This window comes from Panthera pardus, unplaced genomic scaffold (assembly GCF_024362965.1).
Source record: "Panthera pardus isolate Hobbes unplaced genomic scaffold, ASM2436296v1 HiC_scaffold_24, whole genome shotgun sequence".
In the NCBI taxonomy this organism is placed as follows: domain Eukaryota; kingdom Metazoa; phylum Chordata; class Mammalia; order Carnivora; family Felidae; genus Panthera; species Panthera pardus.
This window is the reverse complement of record NW_026526810.1, coordinates 22,865,690-22,891,412: the sequence shown is the minus strand read 5'-3', so window position 1 is coordinate 22,891,412 and position 25,723 is coordinate 22,865,690. Positions and strand designations below refer to the sequence as shown.

Below are 25,723 nucleotides of genomic sequence, written 5' to 3'. Positions count from 1 at the left end.
GAAAGTGGTCCAAGTTCATTCTTCTGCATGTCGCTGTCCAGTTTTCCCCACACCACTTGCTGAAGAGACTGCCTTTTTTCCATAGGATATTCTTTCCTGCTTTGTCAAAGATTAGTTGGCCATATGTTTGTGGGTTCATTTCTAGGTTCTCTATTCTGTTCCATTGATCTTTGTGTCCATTTTTGTGCCAGTACCATACTGTCTTGATGATTCCAGCTTTGAAATACAGCTTGAAGTCTAGAATTGTGATGCCTCCAGCTTTGGTTTTCTTTTTCCAGATTTCTTTGGCTATTCAGGGTCTTTTGTGGTTCCAAACAAATTTTAGGATTGTTTGTTCTAGCTCTGTGAAGACTGTTGGTGTTATTTTGATAGGGATTACATTGAATATGTAGATTGCTTTGGGTAGTATCAACATTTTAGCAGTATTTGTTCTTCCAATCCATGAGCATGGAATTTTTTTTCCATTTCTTTGTGTCTTCAATTTCTTTCATAAGCTTTCTATAGTTTTTAGTGTATAGATTTTTCACCTCTTTGGATAGGTTTATGGTTTTTGGTGCAATTGTAAATGGGATAGCTTCCATGATTTCTCTTTCTGCTGCTTCGTTATTGGTATATAGAAATGCAACCGATTTCTATACATTCATTTTATATCTTGTGACTTTGCTGAATTCATGTATCATTTCTAGCAGTTTTTTGGTGGAGTCTTTTGAGTTTTCCACATAGAGGATCATGTCATCTGCAAAGAGTGAAAGTTTGACTTCCTCCTTGCCATTTTGGATGCCTTTTATTTCTTTGTGTTGTCTGGTTGCTGAGGTGAGGACTTCCAACACTATGTTGAATAACAGTGGTGAGAGTGTATAGTCTTGTCATGTTTCTGACCTTCAGGGAGAAGCTCTCAGTTTTTCTGCATTGAGAATGATATTAGCTGTGGGTCTTTCATATGTGGTTTTATGACCTTGAGGTATGATCCTTCTGTCCCTACTTTCTTCAGGGTTTTTTTTTGTTTTTTTTTTTTTTAATCAAGAAAGGATGCTATATTTTGTCAAATGCTTTTTAGCATCTATTGAGAGGATCATGTGGTTCTTATCCTTTCATTTATTAATGTGATATATCACATTGATTGTTTTGTGGATATTGTATCAGCTGTCATCCCAGGAATAAATCCTACTTGATTGTGGTCAGTACTTCTTTTAATGTATTGTTGGGTCTGGTTTTCTTGTACTTGTTGAGAATTTTTGCATCCATGTTCATCAGGGAAATTTGTAGCTCTCCTTTTTAGTGGGGTCTTTGTCTGGTTTTGGAATCAAGGTAATGCTGGCCTCGTGGAATGAGGCTGGAAGTTTTCCTTCCATTTGTATTTTTTGGAACAGCTTTAAAAGAACAGGTGTTAACTCTTCTTTAAATGTTTGGTAGAATTCCCCTGGAAAGCCGTCTGGCCCTGGACTCTTGTTTGTTGGGAGATTTTTGATTCCTGATTTGATTTTACTGGTTATGTGCCTGTTCCAATTTTCTATATCTTCCTGTTTCTGTTTTGGTAGTTTATATTTTTCTAGGAATTTGTTCATTTCTTCCAGATTGCCCGTTTTGTTGGCATATAATTGCTCATATTATTCTCTTAATATTGTTTGTATTTCTGCAGTGTTGGTTGTGATCTCTCCTCTTTCATTCATGATTTTATTTATTATGGGTCCTTTCCTTTTTCTTTTTTATCAGTCTAGCTAGGGGTTTATCAGTTTTGTTAATTCTTTCAAAGAACCAGCTCCTGGTTTCATTGATCTGTTCTACCTTTTTTTTTTTTTTTTTATTTCCATATCATTGATTTCTGCTCTCATCTTTATTATTTCCCTTCTTCTGCTGGTTTTGGGCTTTATTTGCTGTTCTTTTTCTACCTCTTTTAGCTGTAAGGTTAGGCTGTGTATTTGAGACCTTTCTTCCTTCTTTAGGAAGGCCTAAATTGTTATATACCTCCCTCTTATGACCCTCTTTGCTGCATCCCGGAGGTTATGGATTGTCATGTTTCCTTTTTCATTGGCTTCCATGTACTTTTTAATTTCCTCTTTAATTTCTTGGTTTACCCGGTCATTCTTTAGTAGTTATCTTTAATCTCCAAGTGTTCATGATCTTTCCAAATTTTTTCTTGTGGTTGATTTCATTCCATAGTGTTGTGGTCCAAAAATATGCAAGGTATGTTTTCTGTCTTTTTGTACTTGTTGAGGGCTGATTTGTGTCCCAGTATATGATCTGTTTTGGAGAATGTTCCATGTGCACTCAAGCAGAATGTGTATTCTGCTCCTTTAGGGTGAAATGTTCTGAATATATCTGTTAAGTCCATATGGTCCAGCGTGTCATTCAAAGCATTGTTTCCTTATTGATTTTCTGCCTAGATGATCTGTCCATTGCTCTAAGTGGGGTGTTGAGTCCCCTACTATTATGGTATTATTATCAGTGAGTTTCTTTATTTTCATGATTGATTTACATATTTGGATGTGTCACGTTGGGAGCATAAATATTTTTATTTTGTTTTCTTTTTTTTTTTTTTTTTTTAACGTTTTTTATTTATTTTTGGGACAGAGAGAGACAGAGCATGAACGGGGGAGGGGCAGAGAGAGAGGGAGACACAGAATCGGAAACAGGCTCCAGGCTCCGAGCCATCAGCCCAGAGCCTGACGCGGGGCTTGAACTCACAGACCGCGAGATCGTGAGATCGTGACCTGGCTGAAGTCGGTCGCTTAACCGACTGCGCCACCCAGGCGCCCCGAGAGCATAAATATTTTTAATTGTTAGATCTTCTCGGTGGATATAACCCTTAATTATGATATGATGCCCTTCTTCATCCCTTGTTACAGTCTTTATTTTAAAATCTAGTTTGTCTGATGTAAGTATGGCTACTCTAGCTTTCTTTTGATGACCACTAGCTTGATAGATGGTTTTCTATCCCCTTACTTTCAATTTGCAGATGTCTTTAGGTCTAAAATAGGTCTCTTGTAAGCAGCATGTAGTTGGGTCTTGTTTTCTTATCCATGCTGATACCATTTCCATTTGTCTTTTGATTGGAGTGTTTAGTACATTGACATTTAGAGTGAGTACTAAAAGATATGAATTTAGTCCTATTGTGTTGCCTATAGAGTTGGTATTTCTGGTGATGTTCTTTGGTTGTTTCTAGTCTTTGTTGCTTTTGGTGTTTTTTTGCTTGTTTGTTTGTTTGCTTTTGTCTTTTCTCCCATCAAATGATCCCCCTTAACATTTCTTGCAGGGCTGGTTTAGTGGTTACAAACTCCTTTAGTTTTTGTTTGTCTGGATAACTCATTATCTCTACTTCTATTTTGAATGACAGCGTTGCTGGATAAAGAATTCTTGGCTGCATCTTTTTCTGATTCAGAACTTTGAATATATCCTGTTACTACTTTCTGGCCTGCCAAGTGTCTGTGGATGGGTTTGCTGCAAACCTGATCTGGCTTCTCTGATCCGTTAAGGACTTTTTTTTTCCCCTTGCTGCTTTCATAATCCTTTCTGTGTGTGTGTATTTTGTGAATTTGACTATGATATGTTTTGGTGATGGTTGGTTTTTCTTGAATCTAATGGGAGTTCTCTGTGCTTCATGGATTTTGATGTCTGTGTCCTTCCCCAGATTAGGAAAATTTTCTGCTATAAACCTTCTGCCCCTTTTTCTCTCTCTTCATCTTCTAGGACTCCTGTGATTCAGAGATTATTCCTTTTTAGTAAGTCACTGTGTCCTCTCAGTCTTGTTACGTGCTCTTTTGCGTTTGTTTCCCTTTTTTTTCTACTTCATTATTCTCCATAATTTTGTCTTCTATATTGCTGATTCACTGCTCTTATTCATCCATCCTTGCTGTCCAGGCATCCATTTGATCTTGGTTATAACATTTTTAATTCCATCCTAACTTGACTTTACTTCTTTTATCTCCACAGAAAAGGATTCTATGTTTTTTTCAACCCCAGCTAGTATTCTTATTATTGTGGTTCTAAATTCCAGTTCAGACATCTTGCTTATATCTGTGTTGATTAAGCCCCTGGCAGTGATTTCTTCCTGTTCTTTTGGGGTGAATTCCTTTGTTTTGTCATTTTGGAGGAAGAAAAAAATAAAATTAAAATTAAAAAAATTTAAAGCAAAACAAAAATTCAAAACAGGAAGCTAGATCCTAGGTGTATTTTGGTCTGCTTGTTGAAAGAAGCTTGATAGAATAGAGAAAAAAGGGAAAGAAAAGAAAGAAAAGACAAAAAATTAAGAAAACATTTAACAATTTTAAAATGTATAGAATAAAATAGGATAAAATGAAATAAAATGAAAGAATAAACAATTTTAAAAAATAAAGTAAAAAAATGTTTAAAAAATTTAAAAAAAGAAAATAAAAATAATTTTTTTTCTTTCTGCATCCGAAAAAAGAAGGAAAACAACAAAAACAAAAACAAAAAAATTTAAACAAAAACAGAAGTATAAAAAATGAATAAATGAACCAGCAAACAGAATGAAAAGCGAACGAAGTTACTACATCCCATTTCCCCTAGAACTCAAACTATGAAGCACTCTATAGTCTGTACACTAAGCAGGTAGAGGGACTTGTGCTGGTTTTCTAGGGGAAGTGCTCAGAGGGGGCAGTTGGGTGGGGCTTGTTGTAATGCCTCTGCTCTCCAATAGGTGGCACTGCTTAGCTCACTGGGGTGGGTCAGTGTGGTGTGCCTGCGCCTGCTGGGGAGAGGTGGAAACGGCTTCACCCATCTCCCTAGCCTCTGGCACCTGTCCTTTATCTCAGGTTTCCATCCACTCCCAGCCTCTTACCCTGTTCGTGTCCAAGCCATCCACCTGGCCAGAGTTTTATCTCAGTTGGGGCTGTGTTTAAAACCCCACACTTCAGAGACCCCTGTGGCTTGGATCTGTGCAGACTCTCTGTGGGAGGGTCTCACCGAACAATGGGCCCTGCCAGCTTGCCTCACAAATCGTTCCTGCCATCACACAGTGGCAGAGGTTCAGAGATGATGGCAAATCACAACACAGCCAGTGCCACGTTTCACTGCACTCTGGCATCTTTGTCCCAATACCAGCAAATGTGGCTGCTCTCTAGGGTCCACTGGAACCATTGCCTGTGGGGAGGTCATGTAGCCTCTACCAAATGCTCTCCTAGCAGGGGAACTGCTTCTCCCTGTGTGGCACATGGACCCCTCAGACCACGTTGCCAGCTTCTGGGACTTCACCCTATTTCCTCACCAGAGCACAGCTAGGCACCAAGCTTTGCAACTTCAGAGTCTGCATTCCACAGTTTATAGAATCCTGGTGGTATTGAAACCCTCTCCTTTCCGTCAGTGGTTTTGGGGAACAGATTTCTTGTTCAGTCTCCTGTGAGTGTTTTCACTCTTTGTCTTTCTCTCCAGAAACTTTCGGGGGAGTGTTTTTTTTGTTTTTTTTTTTTTTTGCACTCTCCCCCTTTCTCTGTCCTCCACAAAAACAGCTCCCTACCCTCCACGGCTTTTCTCTCCCCCAGTTCACCTGTGCAGAACTGCATACCTGCTGAGTTCTGTGGCTAAAGTTATGCAGATTGTTGTGTTAATCCTCTGATCAATTTCCTAAATGTGCAAAATGGTTTGGTGCTGATATAGCTGCATTTCAGGGATGAGACAAGCTGAGGGTCTCCATGCTGCTCCACCATCTTGTCGCTCTTAGTATCATTCTTAATTGAACTACTAGAAGTTAGGTCATTTTTCCAAAATAATATTTACATATTTTTAAAGAGCTTTTCATTGTCACCAGTTTGAAAGGTAATTGTTTAAGCTATGGTGAAGAAAGCTTTTAAGCTCACAGAATGGCGAACAGCATCACATGCCGGAAGAGATTTTGCTGTAGTCAGGTCTTGCCTGCCCCAAGTTTCCTACTGACTTTTCCAGTCAGCAGGTTCCCTGGCCTACCTTTGGACACCTTTTATGAGATGAGAAGTTTGAGTTGATTTCCCTAAGTCTCTTATAACTGTAATGTTATCCTACCAGTAAGTAGAGTTTTTATGTCTTTCAAATGTAAATATTAAAGAAATTTTAGAGGTGGAAGGAAGTCTTTAGTGGTCAGCTACTGGAATCCTCCCATATGACAGATGAAGAAATGGAGACCCTCACCTCTGTGTGACACTTTAAACATTTAGAGCTCTTTCACATACATTAACCTCACCAAAATCTTGTGTATTAAATTGTATCATCATTATTGTAGAGATTAATTCGTCCATGGTCCCTTAGCTGGGCGTTGTATCTATGAGCCTCACCAAAATCTTGTGTATTAAATTGTATCATCATTATTGTAGAGATTAATTCATCCATGGTCCCTTAGCTGGGCCTTGTATCTATGAGCCTCACCAAAATCTTGTGTATTAAATTGTATCATCATTATTGTAGAGATTAATTCATCCATGGTCCCTTAGCTGGGCCTAAAGTTTACCATGTATGCTTTAGTGGGATTAATTATACTCTGTGATGAAATCCTGTTGTGTGAAAAAGTGACAACTCAGTGATTTGTAAAGCAAGTCCAAGCAGGAAAAGCAAACATTTCCAAGTATGAAAGTGGTAATGAACTCATCAGTATAAATAGCAGAAATAAAGAAGGAAAGAGGTGGCAAAAACTAAGGTCTATGAGCTGAGTTAATCTTAGTTTTCATTTATTCCTGGATTAGGAGTAAGCATAATTGACTTTTAGTATTCTTGTGTTTATCAGTAGTGTAGTATTTGAGTTGCTTTATCCTTAACAAAATAACTCAAATAGAAACTGTACTTTGTAATAACATACTTTCAAAAATATTGTAGGTGAGCTAGAGGAACTTAAAACAGTTCATTCAAAAGGGTATCCGCAAAAAACAAATGAACAAGTAAGTGTGGGAAACTAAGCTTTATACACAGTTATTTATTTCATTGCCTTTAGTGATGTGGGTTTTTGGTTTTTTTTTTTTTTCTTTTCTTTTCTTCCTGTTTCTGCTCTGTAGTGTGGAGGTATCCTTTCAGAATGTTACCTGTTTCTAGGCTATTGACCTGGCTGTGCCAAACAACAAATTGCTCTACCTTGGTTCCTTCTTATCCTTTTCTTCCCCTTCCTTCTTTTTATTTATTTAAAGTTTTTATTTAAATTCCGATTAGTTAATTTCAGGTGTACAATTTAATGATTCAACCTTTCCATAAACAACACCTGGTGCTCATCACAAGTGCACTCCTTAATCTATAAAATCTATTTAACCTACCTCCCCTCTGGTAACCATCAGTTTGTTCTCTATAAGTGTCTTTTTCTTGGTTTGCCTCTCTCTCTCTCTCTCTCTCTCTCTCTCTCTCTCTCTCTCTCACTTTTCCCCCCTTTGTTCTTTTGTTTTGTTTCTTAACTTCCACATGTGAAGAAATCATATTGTATTTGTTTTTTTCTGACTTATTTAACTTAGCATAATACTCTCTAGGTCCATCCATGTTGTTACAAATGGCAAGATTTCATTATTTTTTATGGCTGGGTAATATTCCATTGTAAATATACATACCACATCTTCTTTATCCATTTATCAGTCAGTGGACACTTGGGCTATTTCCATAATTTGGTTATTGTAGATAATGCTGCTTACCTTTGTAACTTTCTATAAACAATATATATATTTTTTAATTGGAAAGAAAATTGTCTTAAAACTAGTATATGGATGTTAGCTTTTCTTTTACAGTTTTGTTCACCAATTTGTTCTTCCTTTAAAAGGAGCCCATTTGTAGATTGCATGGTATTGTGGTGCTTTCTCTGTGGATATGAAAATTTGATCACTAACAATTTCTATTTTTCATTCTATACTAAATTTGTTTTTAATTATAAACTATGTTCTATAGAACTTATAAATTGGAGCAGGATCTCTCATATGGTTCTAATCAAAAAGGACAACCATAAAGGATGGAGTAAGTGTATTATAAAATTTGAAAGTAACAGTGTAAGATTTGGCTTAAATTAGAGAGGAAGAATGTTCTTGAGATCTTTTTTTCCCTGGGAGTCCTTTTAAAGATTCTCTTGCCTAGCTGCTGATATTCTTTCCACATGCCCTGTCCTACCAAGTTCTGCCTTACAGCCCACTCCCATTTGCACTCCATTGCAGACCCATGGAATTCAGAGAAATGGCATTTGTGGACGACTTGAATAGTCTGGTGTTTAATTTTCAGTTTTGTGTCTGATCTCAAAACGTGTGCAAGGGCTTTTTTTCAGTTGTTGCTTTAAGATTCTTTAAAGGAAAAACCAAAAAGGTCACTTTACAGTAATGTATACTTAATTGTTTTATGGTAAGTCAGGAGCTAGTCTCCTGGAAACTTCCAACACCTGACATAAACACTTTCATTAAATTGTGCCTAATATAATATGACTGTGTTTTACTTGCCCAGACTATACTAAGGACTACAATTAGTTTCTCATTGGCCAGCTGTGATTTAATGGTCGTAATAAAGTTATGATATTTAACTGAGGGCTTAGAATTTTTAAAGGTGACTGAGTTTTTTCCTGATTTGTGTTTCCCTTGTTTGGCATTAGAGCTAAAGAGCCAGGCTCCCAGGCTGGTGTCACATTCATATTAAAACATTCCCTTTATACACATATGGTCCATGGGATTCTAAAGGCATGGTTTTAATAGATTAAGTCTTCTGTTGTTTTTTTTTTCAATGCTTGTTTATTTTTGACAGAGTGTGAGCAAGGGAGGGGCAGAGAGAGAGAGAGAGAGAGAGGGAGATACAGAATCCAAAGCAGACTCTAGGCTCTGAGCTGTCAGCACAGACCCCATTGTGGGGCTCAAACCCACGCACTGAGCAATCATGACCTGAGCTGAAGTGGGATATTTATTATTTTTTTTAATTTTTTTTTTAATGTTTATTTATTTTTGAGACAGAGAGAGACAGAGCATGAACGGGGGAGGGTCAGAGAGAGAGAGAGGCAGACACAGAATCTGAAACAGGCTCCAGGCTCTGAGCTGTCAGCACAGAGCCCGATGCAGGGCTCGAACTCACTGACCGTGAGATCATGACCTGAGCCGAAGTCCGCCGCTTAACCGACTGAGCCACCCAGGCGCCCCCGAAGTGGGATATTTAAATGAGTGAGCCACCCATGTGCTCCAAGCCTTTTGATTTTTAAGCTAATTATTTCTGTAAAGAGATAGTTGAAATACTTTTTTTTTTTCAGTCTTATTGACAAATCTAATACCACTAAATAAAAGTGTTTTGCCATGGCTTTTATTTAATATTAATATAGATTTGAGTTTTCTATGGAATTTAGTTGCTGTGCCAGGGTGCTTTCTAATATAAGATCAGTTCTTAATAGATGTATGGAAATATGAGGAACTTTCAGATGCTTTTTTTAAGTGTATTTTTTAAGTTTATTTATTTATTTTTAAGCTAGAGCGAGGGAGGGGCAGAGACAGAGGGAGAGTTAGAGAGAAAGGGAGAGGGAGAGAGAGTGAGAGATTGAGAAGAGAGAGAGAGAGAGAGAGAGAGAGAGAGAGAGAGAGAGAATATCCCAATAGGCTCCTCACTGTCAGTTCAGAGTCCGACATGGAGTTTGAATTCACGAACTGTGAGATGATGACCTGAACTGAAATCAAGAGTCAGGTATTTAACCGACTGAGCCACCCAGGAGCCCCTCAGATGCTTTTTAATGTCATGTTTAGTAAATCTCAGGGCAGCAGTGAGGAAAATACAAAGATGTTGATTTGTGTGTGTATGTATGTGAGTGTGTGTGCATATGTGATCTAAACACCAAGGAAATGTAAGAAATTTATTTGACTTGCAGCTTTCGCAAAGTTTAACATGGCAGTGGAGTTATAAGAAAATATTGATTAGTTTTCCTTTTCCAAATGTATTGTAATTTTATATCATTTATATTTTAAAGAATTAAATGAATTGATTCATAGTTTCTTAAACCAGAAATATAGGTGATAAAGGGGAGTTACTGAATCTGTTGGCCTACATTTGTAAAATCAGTCCATCTGTCATTACCTAGATATTTGAATTTTTATCAGGAAAAAAAAAAAACAGTATTACACCAGTATAGTTAATTGAATATTTGTTGGCATATATATGTGCCACATTTTTTTCATTTCTCAAAGTGAGAAGATTGGATGATTTTCATAAGTATTCAAAAATTATTCTGCTGTATGAAATTGAGAGTATTGTTAAAATGGATAATCATTTGTTCTCTGGTCTTTTTTTAAGAGAAGCCATCACTGAAGAAAATTTAAACCAAAGGCTGTTAATTGCAACCAGAGTTTTCTGTGAACACTGAGTTTGAAATTAAAATTGTATGAACTCTATTGCTGGCTTTGCTCATCCTTATAGATAAACAACATTTCAGTAAAAGATAATGTAGTCTGAAATGTTGCTAGTTTGCAGGTCTTCTATAGGACATGTGAAAGATTGCAGAAGATTTGGGGAACTCTAGATTTTCCATATAGGGTTAAAAAGAAAGTACTTTATCATAATGTGTGAAGCCTTGAAAACTGGCTTACTTTTTATTCTTCAGTAATCCCAATACCACATGTTTTATAAAATTAAAAATAACAGGCATCATTTTGGTAGCATGAATGCTGGTTCACAGACTTTTTAATAGAAAAATGTAGAGAATGTCTGATGTTATAAAGGGAATAGAAATCTTATATAATCCTTATAGACTGAGGCCTGGTTATTTCAAATAGGGGAGAGTGCTGTTATCTAAAGATCATCTAATCAAAACTAATAAGTAAGGTCAAATGTTCAGAGCCCCATAAAAACATCACATAAAACCAATAGCAGAGACTATTGAAAGCCAGCCCATACTGTTGGAAGCAAGAATTTAGAATCCACTTGACTGTACAGAAATATTTTGTGTTCCTTGTTAATTTTGAGACAATAAATATGTAACAGAAGCCCAGAATAGGAATAGGTTTTAGAATAGGAAGAAGCTTTGAAGAGCATTTAATTATTTCCTTTCATATTATAAAGAGAAACTAAGAGTACGAGGTTAAATTACTCAGCATCAACTAAGCAGTGCCAGTAGTAGAACTAGAATATTGTTTTTAAACTATCAAATAATTGACCATGGAATTTCAAAAATTGTAATGGGAAATGATGGTTATTATTGTTGCTGTTAATTTAAAAACTTTTACATATGGTAAAATTGACTTTTTTACTTGTTCTGTGAGCTTTAACACGTGCAGATTCGTGTAGCTCTCACTACAGGTAGGGTACAGTCAGTCCTATCACCCTGGAAAACTGTTTTAAATTGCCCCTTTTTGTTCAGAACCTCTCCCTACATCCAGCTCCTAACAACTGTTAATCTGTACTAATCACTTTAGTTTTGCCTATTCTAGAATGTCATATAAATGGAACTGTGAAGTCTTGTGTGTGGTTTCTTTCAGTTTAATATTTTTGAGATTCATCCATGTTGTGTATATGAATGCTTCATTCTTCTTTTTATTGTCACTCACTGTTAATGAACACTGAATTGTTTGCAGTTTTTAGCTATTATAAATAAAGCTGCTGTGATCATTTTGGGGGGTTTTTGAGAAAAGGGAGCAAATTTACTTGTGTGTATCATAGAAATGCTGATAGTGAACTCTTAAAATAATTCACAAAGTTAATTCACTTTTTACTTTGAAATAATTATAGGTTCACAGGAAGTTGCAAAGATAGTACTGAGAGGTTCTGTGTACCATCTACCCAGTTAACCCTATTAGTTAGATCTTATATAACTATAGATTAATGTAAAAACTAAGAGGTACATATTGGTATAAAGTTAGTATATGGTTCTTTGGCATTTTTATCAAGTGTGGATTCATGTAATCAAGACTGCAATCTCACCACAAAGATTTCCCTCCTTGAACCCCTTTATAATCCCTCACACACGCACACACCCTACTCTCTACCATCCCTCATCCCCCACCCCTGGCAACCACTAGTCCATTCTCCGTCTTTCCAATTTTATCATTTTGAGAATGTCATACAAATAGAATATAGAATGTTATATAAATAGAATCATGGGTCTTTTTTCACTCAGCATAATGATTTATCCATGTTGTAGTGTATGTCAGTAGTTCATTCATTCTGTTTTATTACTGGTATAGTATTCCATGGTATGGATGTACTATAATATGTTTAACTACTCACTTATATAGGACATTTTAGTTTCCAGTTTGGGGCTCTTGCAAATAAAGGTAATTATTGATATGATAGGACATAAGTGGGCCATTTTATTTTTTGTTTTCTGTTTGTTCCCTCTGTTTTTTATTTCTTTTTTTCCTACTTTCTTGTAGGTTATTTGAATACTGTTTAGAATTCCATGTTAATTTACTGTAGTGTTTGTATGACTTTTTAATGGTTGCTGTAGATACTACATTGTATATTCTCTTCATTCCTCAAGGATATTTTTGCTGGTTGAAGAATTCTATGTTGACAGTTCTTTTTCTTTCAGCATTTGAAAAATATTGTACCAGTTCCTTTTGACCTCTATGGGTTTTGATGAGAAATACACTGACATTCTAATTGTTTTTCTCCTATATAGATCAAGGTAAAGGTTTCTTTCATGCTACTTTCAAGAATTTTTTCATTGTCTTTAGTTTTCATACGTTTGTCTATGCTCTCTCTTGGTGTGAATTTCTTTGGGTTTACACTGTTTGAGATTCCCAAATATGAGAACTTTTCAACCATATTGTTTTCAAATACTTTTTCAGCCCTGCTCTATTTCTCTTCAACTTCCAAGACTGAAGACATGAATGTTAGAACTTTTGTTATAGTTTCATAGATACCTGAGGCTCTCTGTTCATTTGTATTCAGTATATTTCCTTTATGTTGTTCAGATTTGGTAACTTTTCTTATTTTATCTTTTAGTTCACTGATTCTTTTTTTCCCCTCTCCTCCATTCTGCTGTTGAGCCCATCCATTGGCTTTTTTATTTCAGTTGTTATAATTTCAGTTCTGAGATTTCATTCTTTGTATCTTTTATTTCTTTGCTGAAACTATTTTTTAGATTTTCTGTTTTCCATTTGTTTCCAGTGTGTTAGTAAGTACTCATTGAAGCATTTTTATCATTACTGCTTTAAAATCCTTGTGAAATAATTCTTAAATCTGTGTCATTTTGGTATTGGCATCAGTTAATTGTCTTTTCTCATTCAAGTTGAGGTTTTCCTGAATCTTGGTATGAGAAGTGGTTTTCAGTTAAATCCTGGACATTTTGGGCATGATATCATGAGACTTTGCATTTTATTTTAATCATCTGTTTTAGCAGGCCTCTTTTGATATTGTCCTGACTGGGTGAAAGGGTGTTTTCTCATTATTGCAAAGTAAGAGTATAAGTGCAGGGTCGAATTGTTGGGTTATATGGTAAGTTGTTTGACTTTCAAAGAGGCTGCTAAACTTGCTGGCAAAATTTTACATTCCTACTAGCAATGACGTGAGCATTTCGTATGTTCTGCATTAATTCATCCTGTAGTCATTTCTGCAATAATGAAACTATTCTGTATCTGCACTCTCCCATGCCTTAGTCACTAGCTAGCCACTTGTGGCTGTTGAGCAGGTAAAATATGGCTAGTGCATCTGAGGGACTGAATTTTTATTGCAGTTATCAAGTCAGATTTAAATGGCTATATGTGCCTAGTGGTTACTGTATTGGATGGTGCATCAATATTAGCTCTATATCCTTACCAATATTTAGAATTGTTAGTCTTTCAAATTTTAGTTCTTCAATGAGTATTAAGTTCTTACTGTGGTTTTAATTGTTTTATGTGCATAGTGACCACTTAGTTTTTATAATGATGTTTTTAAAATAGCAGAAGTTTTTAATTTTGATAAAGTACAGTTTATCAGGCGACTAAGGTCCATAAAATGTCTTCCTGTGTTTTCTTTTTGAAGTTTTAAGATTTTACATTTTCTCTTAGGTTTATGGTATGTTTGAGTTAGTTTTTGTACATATACAAAATATGTGAAGTAAAGACAAAATTCATTTTCATTCCATATGAATATCCAATTGTTGAACTTCCTAACAATTGAATTACCTTGGCACCTTTAGGAATTAGTTGATTTATAGGTCTATTTTTGGGTTTTGTATTCTATTCCATTTTTCTATATGTTTATCCTCGGGCTATTACCAAACTGTCTTGATTGCTGTGCTTAATAATAATAATTCTATAAATCAGGGGTGCTTGTGTGGCTCAGTTGGTTAAGCATCTGACTCAATTTTGGCTTAGATCATGGTCTTGAGGTTTGTGAGATTGAGCCCTGCAACCAGCTCTGTGCTAGCAGCACGGAGCCTGCTTGGGATTCTCTCTCCCCTTCTGTCTCTGCAGAGCCTCATCCTCTCTGTCTGCCCCTCCCCCGCTTGCACGTGCTTTCTCTCTCAAGTAAACTTTAAAAAAAAGAGAAAAAATTCTAGAAATCAGGTATTTTAAGTATTCCTACTTTGTTCTTAATTTTCAAAATTATTTTGATCATCCTGTTCATTTGGATCTTCATACACATTTTATAATTAGTTTGTACATTTCTACAAAAAACCTCTGAGATTTTGATTTTAATTGAATTGAATGTATAGATGAATTTGGGAAGAATAGTCTTATTAATAATACTGAATCTTCCAATCCATAAATATGGTATATCTCTTCATTTATTTCAGTTTAGTTGGTCCTGGCAGTGTTTTGTAGCTTTCATTTTACAGGTCTTGTACATATTTTGTTAGGGATAAACCCAGGTGTTCCATGTTTTCGATTGCTATTATAAATGGTATTTAAATGTTTAAAACTTTCTAGTTGTTTTTTGATAGATATAAAAATATAATGAGTATATTATACACACACACACCCATATACCTTGTATTCTACAGTCTTCCTAATCACTTAATAGTTTTTGTATTTGTTTTCTAGATTCCTTAGGATTTTCTGTATAATCATGTCTCTTATAAAGATATCTTAACTTCTTCCTTCCCCATCTTTATGCTTTTCATTTCTTTTTTTTTGCCTCATTACACTAGCTATGAACTGCAATGTAATGTCGAACACAATGTTTATTATTTATTATTATGTCAGTATTTTACAGATGCCCTTTATCAAATTAAGGTAGTTCTAGACTATTCTGAGTTGTCTGAAGTTTTGTTATGAGTAAGTGTGGAAATTTGTTAAATATTTTTCTGTGTTTATTGAAATGATCATATTGTTTTTCTCCTTTATTCTGTTAAATGATTAATAACATTGATTTTTTAAAAATGTAAAATCAACCTTGCATTCTTTCTTATGTATTGCTGAATTTGACTTGCTATTTTGTTAAAGATTTTTGCATCTATGTTTGAGAGAGATATTGATGTATACTTTTCTCATAATGACTTTTTCTGGTTTGGGAATCAATCTAATGCTTGCTGGCCATATAAAATCAGTTTGAAAATGTTCCCTCCTCTACTTTCTAGAAGAATTTATGTAGGATTGGTATTACTTCTGTCTTTATATGTTTGATGGAATTCACCAGTGAACCATTTGACAACTGGAGTTTTCTTTGTGGGAACATTTTTAAAGTACGTATTTAATTTCTTGAATAGATGTAGGGCTATTTAGGTTATCTGTTACTTCCTGAGTCAGTATTGGTAATCTGTCTTTTAAAAAATTTGTCCATTTCATCTTAGTTGTCAAATTTATTGGCATGAGATCATTCATAATAGTCTCTTGTTTCGTCAGTGTCTGTAGACTCTTAAGTAATGTTTCCCCTTTCATTCCTGATATTGATGATTTCTGTATTTGCTCACTCAGTGTAGCTAGAGGTCTGTCAGTTTCGTTGATTTTTTTTTCCCCCCCCACAGAACCTGTTTTTGGTTTCATTCAACTTTCTCTGTTTTCAGTTTTCTATGTTATTGATTTCTGTTCTCTGTTAGTGTCTACTTATTTTGGTTTAATTTGTTCCATTTTTTTGTAGCTTTTTATGGTGGAAGCTTAGGTCATTGGTTTTAGGCCTCCCCTTCCCACCCCCAAATATAAGCATAGAAAACTATAGATTTCCTCAAAGCACCTTTTTATCTGCATCTCAGAATTTTGATAGGTTGGGTTTTCATGTTCATTCATCTCAAGATATTTTCTGATTTCCTTTGTGATTTCTTCTTTGGTCCTTGAGTTATTTTTGAAGTAGGTTGTTTAATTTGTAAATGCTTGAAAATTTTCCAGATATCTTACTGTTACTGATTTCTAATTTAGTTCCACTGTGATAAGGGAATGGGCTGTGTATAGTTTTGATTCTTTTATTTATGTATTTATTTAAAAATTTTTTTTTAACATTTATTCATTTTTGAGAGACAGAGTGTGAGTGGGAGAGGAGCAGAGAGAGAGGGAAACACAGAATCTGAAGCAGGCTCCAGGCTCTCTGAACTGTTAGCTAGGAGCCCGATGCAGGGTTCAAACTCATTGACTGCAAGATCATGACCTGAGCTGAAGTCGGACACTCAACTAACTGAGCCACCCAGATGCCCCTAGTTTTGATTCTTTTAATTGTTAAGACTTATTCTTGGCTCAGCAGGTGGTCTGTCTTCCTAAATGTTTCATAGGCAGTATGAAAACTTATATTTTGCTCTTGTAGGTTGGAGTGTTCTATAAATATCAATTCAATTGAGAGTACTGTTCAAATCTTTATCATTGCTGAACTTCAGCTGTACCTATTCTTCCAGTTACTGAGAGAAATGTTGATGTCTCCTACTGTATTTGTATACTTTTTTCTCTGCTTAGTTCTGTCAGTTTTTGCTTCATGTATTTTGTAGTTCTGATAGCCTATACATATATATTTAGAATTATTCTATCTTCTAACTAAAAAAAAATGTCTGTGTGTGTGTGTGTGTGTGTGTGTGTGAGAGAGAGAGAGAGAGAGAGAGAGAGGAGAGAAAGAGCACACAAGCGAACAAGGGAGGGGCAGAGAGAGAGGGAGAGAGAATCCCAGGCAGGAGAGAGAATCCCAGGCAGGCTCTGTGCTGCCAGCTAGGCTCGATCCCACAAATGGTGAGATCATGACCTGAGCCCAAATCAAGAGCTGGATGCTCAATCCATTGAGCCACCCAGGCACCACTCCCCCTACCACCTTTTCTTTTTGAATTTTTTCTGTAAGTTTGTTTTTGAGACAGAGATGCTAGTGGGGGGCGGGCAGAGAGTGAGAAGGAGTGAGAGGCACAGAATGAGCTGTCAGCATAGAGCCTGATGTGGGGCTTGAACTCATGAACTGTGAGATCATGACTGAGCTGAAGTCAGACACAACCAACCTCATGAGCCACCCAGGCTTCCCTCTTTTTTAATTTTGAGGGAGGAGGGGCAGAGAGAGAGAGAGAGAGAGAGAGAGAGAGAGACAAAGAGAATCAATCCACTCAGCACAGAGCCTAACACAATGCTCCACACCTGGCTCCACCTCGCAACCCTGGGATCATGACCTGAGTTGAAATCAAGAGCCAGACGCTTAACCAACTGAGCCACCCAGGCGCCCCCGTAGAATTATTTTATCTTCTAAATGAAGTTTACCCTTGATTATTGTGAAATGTTCCTCAATATCTTTGATAATATTCTTTGTTTTGGCTTTTGTATTGTCTGATATGAATATGGCTATTCCAGCTTTCTTAAGATTTTGGTTTACATGGTATATCTTCTTCCATGCTTTTAATCTATTTCCTTATTTTAGTGTGGGATTCTGATAGCATATCAATATATGCAATATATATTGATCTTGCTTTTTTATCTGGTTTTTAATTGGAATATATAGAGAATTAACATGTAACATATTTATTAATGTGGTTGGATTTAAATCTATCATCTTGCTGTTTGTTTTCTATTAACCCTTCCTTTAAATTAATTATACTTTTCCATTTAATCTTCCCCGTTGGCTTATTCCCCTACTGGCTTATTGTTTGTTTTACCTTTTTATTATTTTTTCTTAGTTGTGCTCTAGGATTTATACGATGCCTCTTTAGGTTACTACACTCTGTTATCAATTATATCACTTCTCATATAACGTAAGACCTTTTTTCATTGCCTTGTGGTCATTTTTTCTTTCTGACCTTCACTTAAAAAAAAATTTTTTTTAAAGTAACATCTCTACCCAATGAGGGGCTCAAACTCAATGACCCCAAGATCAAAAGTCATATGCTCTACCAGCTGAGCCAGCCAGGCACCCCAATGTGTCTTGAAGTTCACTAATCTTTTTTTCAGCAATGCATGTACTGTTGCTTGTCTCATTCAGTGAAATTTTCATTTTGGGTATTTCTCTCTTCACCATGTTCCTGTTTTCATTCTTGAATATGAAGCATACTTGTAATAGTCCTTTCAATGCCTTTGCTCCATGAATTACATCATGCTTGTTATTTCTAGGTCTTTTTCTGTTTACTGCTATTTTTCTGGTTTATGTGTCACATTTTCCAGCTTCTTGGGCCAGTAGTTTTTATTTTGCTTTATTTTAGTTAGTTTAGTTTAAAGTAGGCTTCACGCCCAGCACAGAGCCCAGTGCAGGGCTTGAACTCACGACTCTGAAATCAAGATCTGAACTGAGATCAAGAGTTGGACACTTGACCTACTGAGCCACCCAGGTGTCCCCTTTGTCCACTAATTTTTAATTGAATGACAAATATTTGCAAATTTTACATGTTGTGTTCATGATTTTGTGGCATTCATTTAAAGAGTATTGGACTCTTTCCTGACAGGCATTATAAATCACATATTAGTTTGATTGTTTTCTAGGCTTTCAAGCTTCTTTCAGGTGGGATTATAGTAGCTTTTATTCTAGAGCTACTGTCCCCCTCCATCTGTGGTGTGGCCTTTCTGGGGTCACAACTGCCTTGTATATTCAATGAGGGAACTTGTTGAAATCTTGACCCTCTTTCAGCTCTGAGAAGGCTTTGTCTTACTACTCCCTGGTAACTTTCTTTCCTTAGAAATTCTTGTTGGCTGGTCTAAAGAAATTTTACCCTTCTCATCCACAGGTTTTTATTTAGCTAAATACTCTAGGGAACTCTCATTTAAATTACTGGAACTCTTTCTTCTCTGGAACTCTGCCCCATAAATTCTAGCCACCTTGGCCTCCTTGTACTTTTTTCTCTATCTCAAGTCACCAAGATTGCCAGGTTCTGTCTGGGTTCCTCCTCCCTGCTGCTCAGGAGTGGTAAATTGCTTCTTGGCTGAGAGCCTTGGGTGATGGTAGGGCTTGCCTTGTTTGCTTCTCTTTTTTCAAGGATAAAAATCCTGCACTGCCTGTATCTGAAAATAGTCCTTTCCTATATTTTACCGTGTTCTAGTTGATTGCATTGGGGGATTATTCTAGACTGCTTAATCCCTCATGGTCAGAAATGGAAGTTGAACCATTCTAAAATAAATTTTAATACTTAACACCTTTTAAAACTTCTGAAGTTCTCAAGCAATTATTTTTTTTTACCCAGTGTTTAACCATTGATTTCACTTTTCCTCAGTATTGTTATTAATGATCTTGTATCAACTGTAGGAATGTTTATTTATTTTACAATTCAGAGTCCGTTACAAATTTTAAATCAGAACCTGACCCAAGGAAATGATTTATCATACCTCATAAATTTCACAAATTAGGAAAATGAATTTTTGATTATGTAAAAATTCTCTCAATATTATGGGATGGTCTTTTTATTTTTTATTTTTCTTCATTTTATTTTTTTACTAAAAAAATTTGTTTAATGTTTATTTATTTTTGAGATAGAGCGAGCAAGCACAAGCGGGGGAGGGGCAGAGAGAGAGGGAGACACAGAATCCGAAGCAGGCTCCAGGCCCTGAGCTGTCAGCACAGAGCCTGATGCTGGGCTTGAGCTCATGACCTGAGATCATGACCTGAGCCAAAGTCGTATGCTTAACTGACTAAGCCACCCAGGCACCCTTGGGATGGTCATTTTAAATATAAAATTATTATTTAACACTTAAGTAGAAACATGAAAGACTAATGGACTGATGAATAAATCAGTTGATGTAATGTTTTAAAATATAAATTCTATCATTGTAGAGTATAAACATGTTCGGTATACTTTAGTCAGGAACTGTCGAACATTATCTATAAAGAGCCAAATAGTGTATATTTTAGACTTTGTGGGCCACATGGTCCCTGTCACAGCAACTCAACTCTGCCTTTGTAGTATAAAAGCAGCTATAAACAGTGTATTAAAAATGAGCTGGCTGTGTTCTGATAAAACTTTATTTCTAGACAACAAAATTTGAATTTCATATAATTTTTACATCTCAAATTTTAGCATCTTTTGACCTTTTTCCCCAACTGCTTAAAAATGTAAAAGCTATTCTTACCTTGTGGGCCTTACATAAGCAAATGGCTGGCTGGTCGCATTTGGCCCAAGGGTCATGGTTTGACAGTCCCTGCTCTAAATGATTAAAAAGCTCCCAAGTAAGTTGTAGGATTCTTAGCAGACTGTAATGTTTTAATTCCAAGTGACATTTTTATTTGAACTGTTGTCTACTATTAAATAGCAAAGTAAACAAGATCACACAATACTGAGCCGATGGTGCTTTGACAGATTTTTGGTGTCACAGGTTATATCAGAGGTTCCTTGGGCATTTTGCATAGTTAGAAAACTAAGTTAAGAATTTAAAATAAACATTATTTTATTGTTGTCATTATATAAGAATTAATAAATAGGTTTAAAATCAGGACAATTTTCACATTTTTAAGGAAGTATACCTGACATGTGCAATAGGTGAATCTATATGTTAGTTTCAGGTATACAACGTAATGATTCTATATTTGTATATATGGCACAAGGACCACAATAAGTCTAGTTAACATCCATCACCATACATAGTTGCAGAATTTTTTTCTTGTGTTGGGAACTTTTAAGATTTACTGTTAGCAACTTTCAGATATGCAATACAGTATTATTAACTATGATCACCATGCTGTACATTACATCCCTATTATTTATTTATTTTATAACTGGAAGTTTGTACTTTCTGATCATGTTCTTTGAAGGGTGTAGTAATCAAGAGATTTTTCTCACAAATTCTTAATTGTTTGGATAAATTAGAAACTTTTTTCCATGAACATTATAAGCTTATTTCTGTCTTTTGACATGTATATCCTCTGTCTAGAACATTCTAAATCATTCCATGTTTGGCTCATTTCTTTCAGTTGTAACTTGAACATCATCTACTGAGAAGCCTTCCTTGATGCACTATCTAAAAGTATCTACACCTTCCTAATCTCTCTCTAATACCCAGTTTTATTTTCTTCAGAGCATTTACACCATCTGAAATTAGTTTATTTATTTATTTGTCTCTTTCTGTATTACAATGTAAAATCTGTGAAAGGAGATCTTGCCTCTATTATTACCTCTATCTCTAGAACAGTGCATTTCATTATGTGGTTGGAAAGATGAATAAATGGAAATATCTCTAATGCATGATTTGTAGAAATATTCGGTATGCTAACATGTATTGTGAATTGCTAAAAACGAATATAATAACTTTACCCCAATTTATTTCACTACAGAACTACTTCCTCTTTAAGCATATAGCTGTATTAGCCTTTCACTGAAAACATTTTGGAAATGTAATAGGGTTTATTGATACATTTAACTTTTTCTTTTTAATTTGTAATAATTTGAAATTACACACCAGTTGTAAGAATAATTTTTTCCTGAATCATTTGAGAGTAAGATAAAATTATCACAATCAAGAACTCAATATTGATAGGTTAGTAACATTGAATCCACAACCCCATTCAAGTCATACAGGTTGTTCTGGAATTCAGTGGTGAAAATCCCTAACATTTGCATTTGTATTCTTTTTAATTCCTTGATTCATCTTTAAATTCACATGTGTAGAGGAGATGCCATAGAGCCTAGTGGAAAGTGGTATTTGAGGTGATATTTCTAATCAGATTTGGAGTTTGAGTCCTATTAGACACATTCAGATTTTTGTTGGAATCTTAGAAGGGTCCTTCCTGTCTTAGAAGTAACGACTGTAAGGCCTAAGGGATTTATTCTAGGATGGAGGACAAAGTTGAAGCATACCTTCCCTAAAACCAACCATCCACAAGTTCAAGATGATCAGCCAGTGTTTAAACTTCCTATTAGAAGAAAAATCAATGCACTTCAAAGGAAGGTAACAAAACACAGAGTTTCTATATCATATCATCCATATTGTCCAGTATACAATCAAAAATTATCAATCATGTGGGGCGCCTGGGTGGCTCAGTCGGTTAAGCGTCCGACTTCGGCTCAGGTCATGATCTCACGGTCCGTGAATTCGAGCCCCGCGTCGGGCTCTGTGCTGACAGCTCAGAGCCTAGAGCCTGCTTCAGATTCTGTGCCTCCCTCTCTCTCTGGCCCTCCCCCGTTCATGCTCTGTCTCTCTCTGTCTCAAAAATAAATAAACGTTAAAAAAATTTAAAAAAAAATTATCAATCATGTGAAGAACTAGGAAAATATTATCCATAGTTTAAAAAAAAAAAAGGAGTCAATCCAGATGTTAGTTAAGTGACAATACCTTTAAATGAGCTATTATAAATATGGTCAAGAACTTAAAGGAAAAGGAGGACATAATGAAGGAAAATACAGACTTTCTCTGCAGACAGAAGTAGAAACTATTTTTTTTTTTAAATAAAAAGGGAATTATAGAACTGGAAATACAATACCTGAAATTAAAAATTCACTCGATAGATTTAATGGCAGATAAGAGATGACAGAAGAAAGGGCCTTGATAGATCAGTAGAAATTATCATATTTGAAGAACAAAGAGGAAAAAAGATTAAAACAAAACAAAACAAACAAAAAAACCCAACCAAACAGAACCTTGGTGACCAGTGGGATTATAAGCAGTCAAACTTATGTATATTGAAAACCAACATGGAAAAGAGAGAAGATGGAACAGAAATTTTAAAAAATAGACTGAAAATTTCTCAAATTTAACAGAACACTAATTTGCAGAGCCAAGAAGTTCAGTAAACGTTCCCCCCACCCAAAGTAAATGAAAACTAAATCTAGACACATAATATGGTTACACTCCTGAAAACCAAAGATAAAGAGAAAATCTTGAAAACAAAAGAAATAATATTAATGACTGCTGACTTATCAGAATAATGGAAGCCAAAAAAACTATGGAATGGTATCTTGAAAGAGCTGTAAGGAAGAAAGAAAACCTTTCAACGCAGAATGCTATACTTAACATAAATGTTATTCAAAAATGAAGGTGATTCAAAAAAATTAGACGATTCATTGTCAGCAGACTTGCTGTGTAAGAAATAATTAAAGTTTTTAAGCTGAAGTGCAGTGATATCAAATGGAAAGTCTGTTCTACAGGAGAACTGAAGACCGCAAAGAATGATAAATATGAAAAAATATCTTATTTTTTCTTCCATTACTGTTTTTTTTTTTTAATTTTTTTAATGTTTATTTATTTTTGAGACAGAGAGAGACAGAGCATGAACGGGGGAGGGTCAGAGAGAGGGAGACACAGAATCGGAAACAGGCTCCAGGCTCTGAGCTGTCAGCACAGAGCCTGACGCGGGGCTCGAACTCACGGACCGCGAGATCATGACCTGAGCTGAAGTCGGCCGCCCAACTGACTGAGCCACCCAGGCGCCCCTTCCATTACTGTTTTTAAAAGAAAGCTGACTTCTTTTTTTTTTAACTGACTTCTTAAAAGTTAAAACCATTTTATTATGGGTTTATAATATAAGTAGAATAACATGACAACCATTAACAAAAAGGGTTTGTAGTAAATGGAATTATACTACTACAAGTTTCTTATGCTTTGCATGATATTTAGTATTAGCTTTAAACTGTGGAAATTTGAGGGTGCATATTATAATTCTTAGTGTCACCCTCCCCCAGCACAAAGAATTATAGAGCAATTAAAGTAAAACATTACAAATATTTGATTAACTGAAATTGAGGCAGGAAAAGGTAGGACAGGAACAAAACAAAAAGCAGAAAAGAATAGAAATAGAAATTGGTAGCTTTGAACTCAGTCATTTCAATAATCACATTACATGTTGATAAACTCAACTCTCCAATTAGGAGTTAGAGATTTTCAGACTGGATAAAAATATAAGACCCAACCCTATCCTGTCTACAGATTGCACATATAAACTGTTAAGATTTGATTAAACACTGTTTATGTCTCTTTGTCTCTTACATTGTTGGATAAGTGTTAATGGCTATCTTATGATAGAATACCTACAAGTCCAAGAATAAATGATTAAGAAAAAATAACTAAGGGGGCCGAGAGGACAAGAATGCAGATGGATTATAGAAGGATAGTAGAACACTGTTTTAGGAGAGAGTGAGGAAATTTAGGTGTTCATTTCAGTTTTGCCACTGGCCAAACACCTACCCTTGGAAAATCACTTTTCTATTACGATGTACTTTTCTAGGTTACCAATATTTGTATACCCATGTGTTCAATTTTTTCCCATCTTCAAGTTTCACAGTTAAAATTGGCATAAATTGCATTTTTCTTCTCAAAAGACTCATTTAATAATGGAAAGAAGATGGAGTGATTTTGCCACTGTGTGTGTTATCCTGGGCATCATTATTTCATCTGCATATTGGTTACATATATACATATACATATATATATTCTTGGTAATATTTCTCCTACACACTGCTTAATGTTATTTTGTACCACATGAAGAGGAGATATAAGCACTGTGAGAACATTGGGTGGTCCTTTGATCATGGATAATCCAACTGTGTTGGAGTTTGATATTGTTTGATATGGTGCACAAATGAAAACTCCTGTTTCAAAATACCTTTCTGTTCTAAGCATTTATTGAAAGGTTCAATTCTGTATTATGTAATCACAATCAGGAATCATTTAAAAGTAATTGCATTTATCTTTCTCTTTCTACTTAACTCTTAGAGTTATTTTCCTTATATTTGGTGTTATATAGAAAACAAATTAGAGGTTGTGCCAGTTTGAAAATACATATAATTGGTGCTCCAGAGTCAGAAATAGATAGGAATTTATTCATTTAATTTTAGGTGATTTCCTGTATGCCAAATTATAAATATATTTCATACTTGAGCCTAAAGTAAACTGCAAAGTAGCTAGAAACATTTTTGCATTTGGAGATACTTACTTTCATATTTTACAAAGGCTGTATCAGAATTAGACATTGATACTTTTAGAATTGGGTTCTTATAAAGATGAAGTTGGGTTTAATATTTCTCATTCAATTAATGCTCTTACATTTGGCTCTTACATAGCTCAGAACAGGTGTTCAAAGACAATCACATGAAATCCTAGTGAGTTTCAAGTACATCGGTGCTAGTTTGAGTCTTATAAATTACTTGGGTCTTAGGTATGACATAGATTGTTATTGAGGGTATAGGATTCTGTCCATGCCTCCACCTAAGTAAGGAAGTTACTTCTTAAATGAATAAGACTAATTATAACCGTTGACTGAGGGTGAAATTAAGAATATCTTAAAGGAAAGAAAAATGTCTAGTATATTTAAAACTAGTTTATTCTCCAATTTAGCTTTACTTTATTTTTCTCTCTTGCAGTAAACATTGCTGTCTTCTGAAAATAAGTTAAGGAATGAGAGGCAAGGAAGAAAGTACATTCATCCTGGAAGGACCCAAAGCACTTTGAAACTGTAAACGAATGTAATGATAGCTGCTAAAACCACCTTTGTCACCATAATGGATGAAGAACTGCAAATTTAAACGGTAACCAGAATTTTCATATAGTGTTACACTTCCACCAAGAACTTTTATAGCACTTGAAAGGATTTCTTT

The 25,723-nt window shown here is 35.4% G+C and overlaps 1 protein-coding gene across 6 annotated transcripts in view; it reads left to right on the top strand.

Annotated features, from left to right (window-relative positions):
* Positions 1-25,723, top strand: part of PEAK1 (pseudopodium enriched atypical kinase 1) — a 307,491-nt gene that overhangs the window by 125,523 nt on the left and 156,245 nt on the right. For all 6 annotated transcript variants that reach the window (XM_019441366.2, XM_019441368.2, XM_053888823.1 and 3 more), the window contains one exon: positions 25,490-25,654. The gene's annotated coding sequence lies outside the window, so the exon portion shown is untranslated. The remainder of the gene's footprint in view (positions 1-25,489; positions 25,655-25,723) is intronic.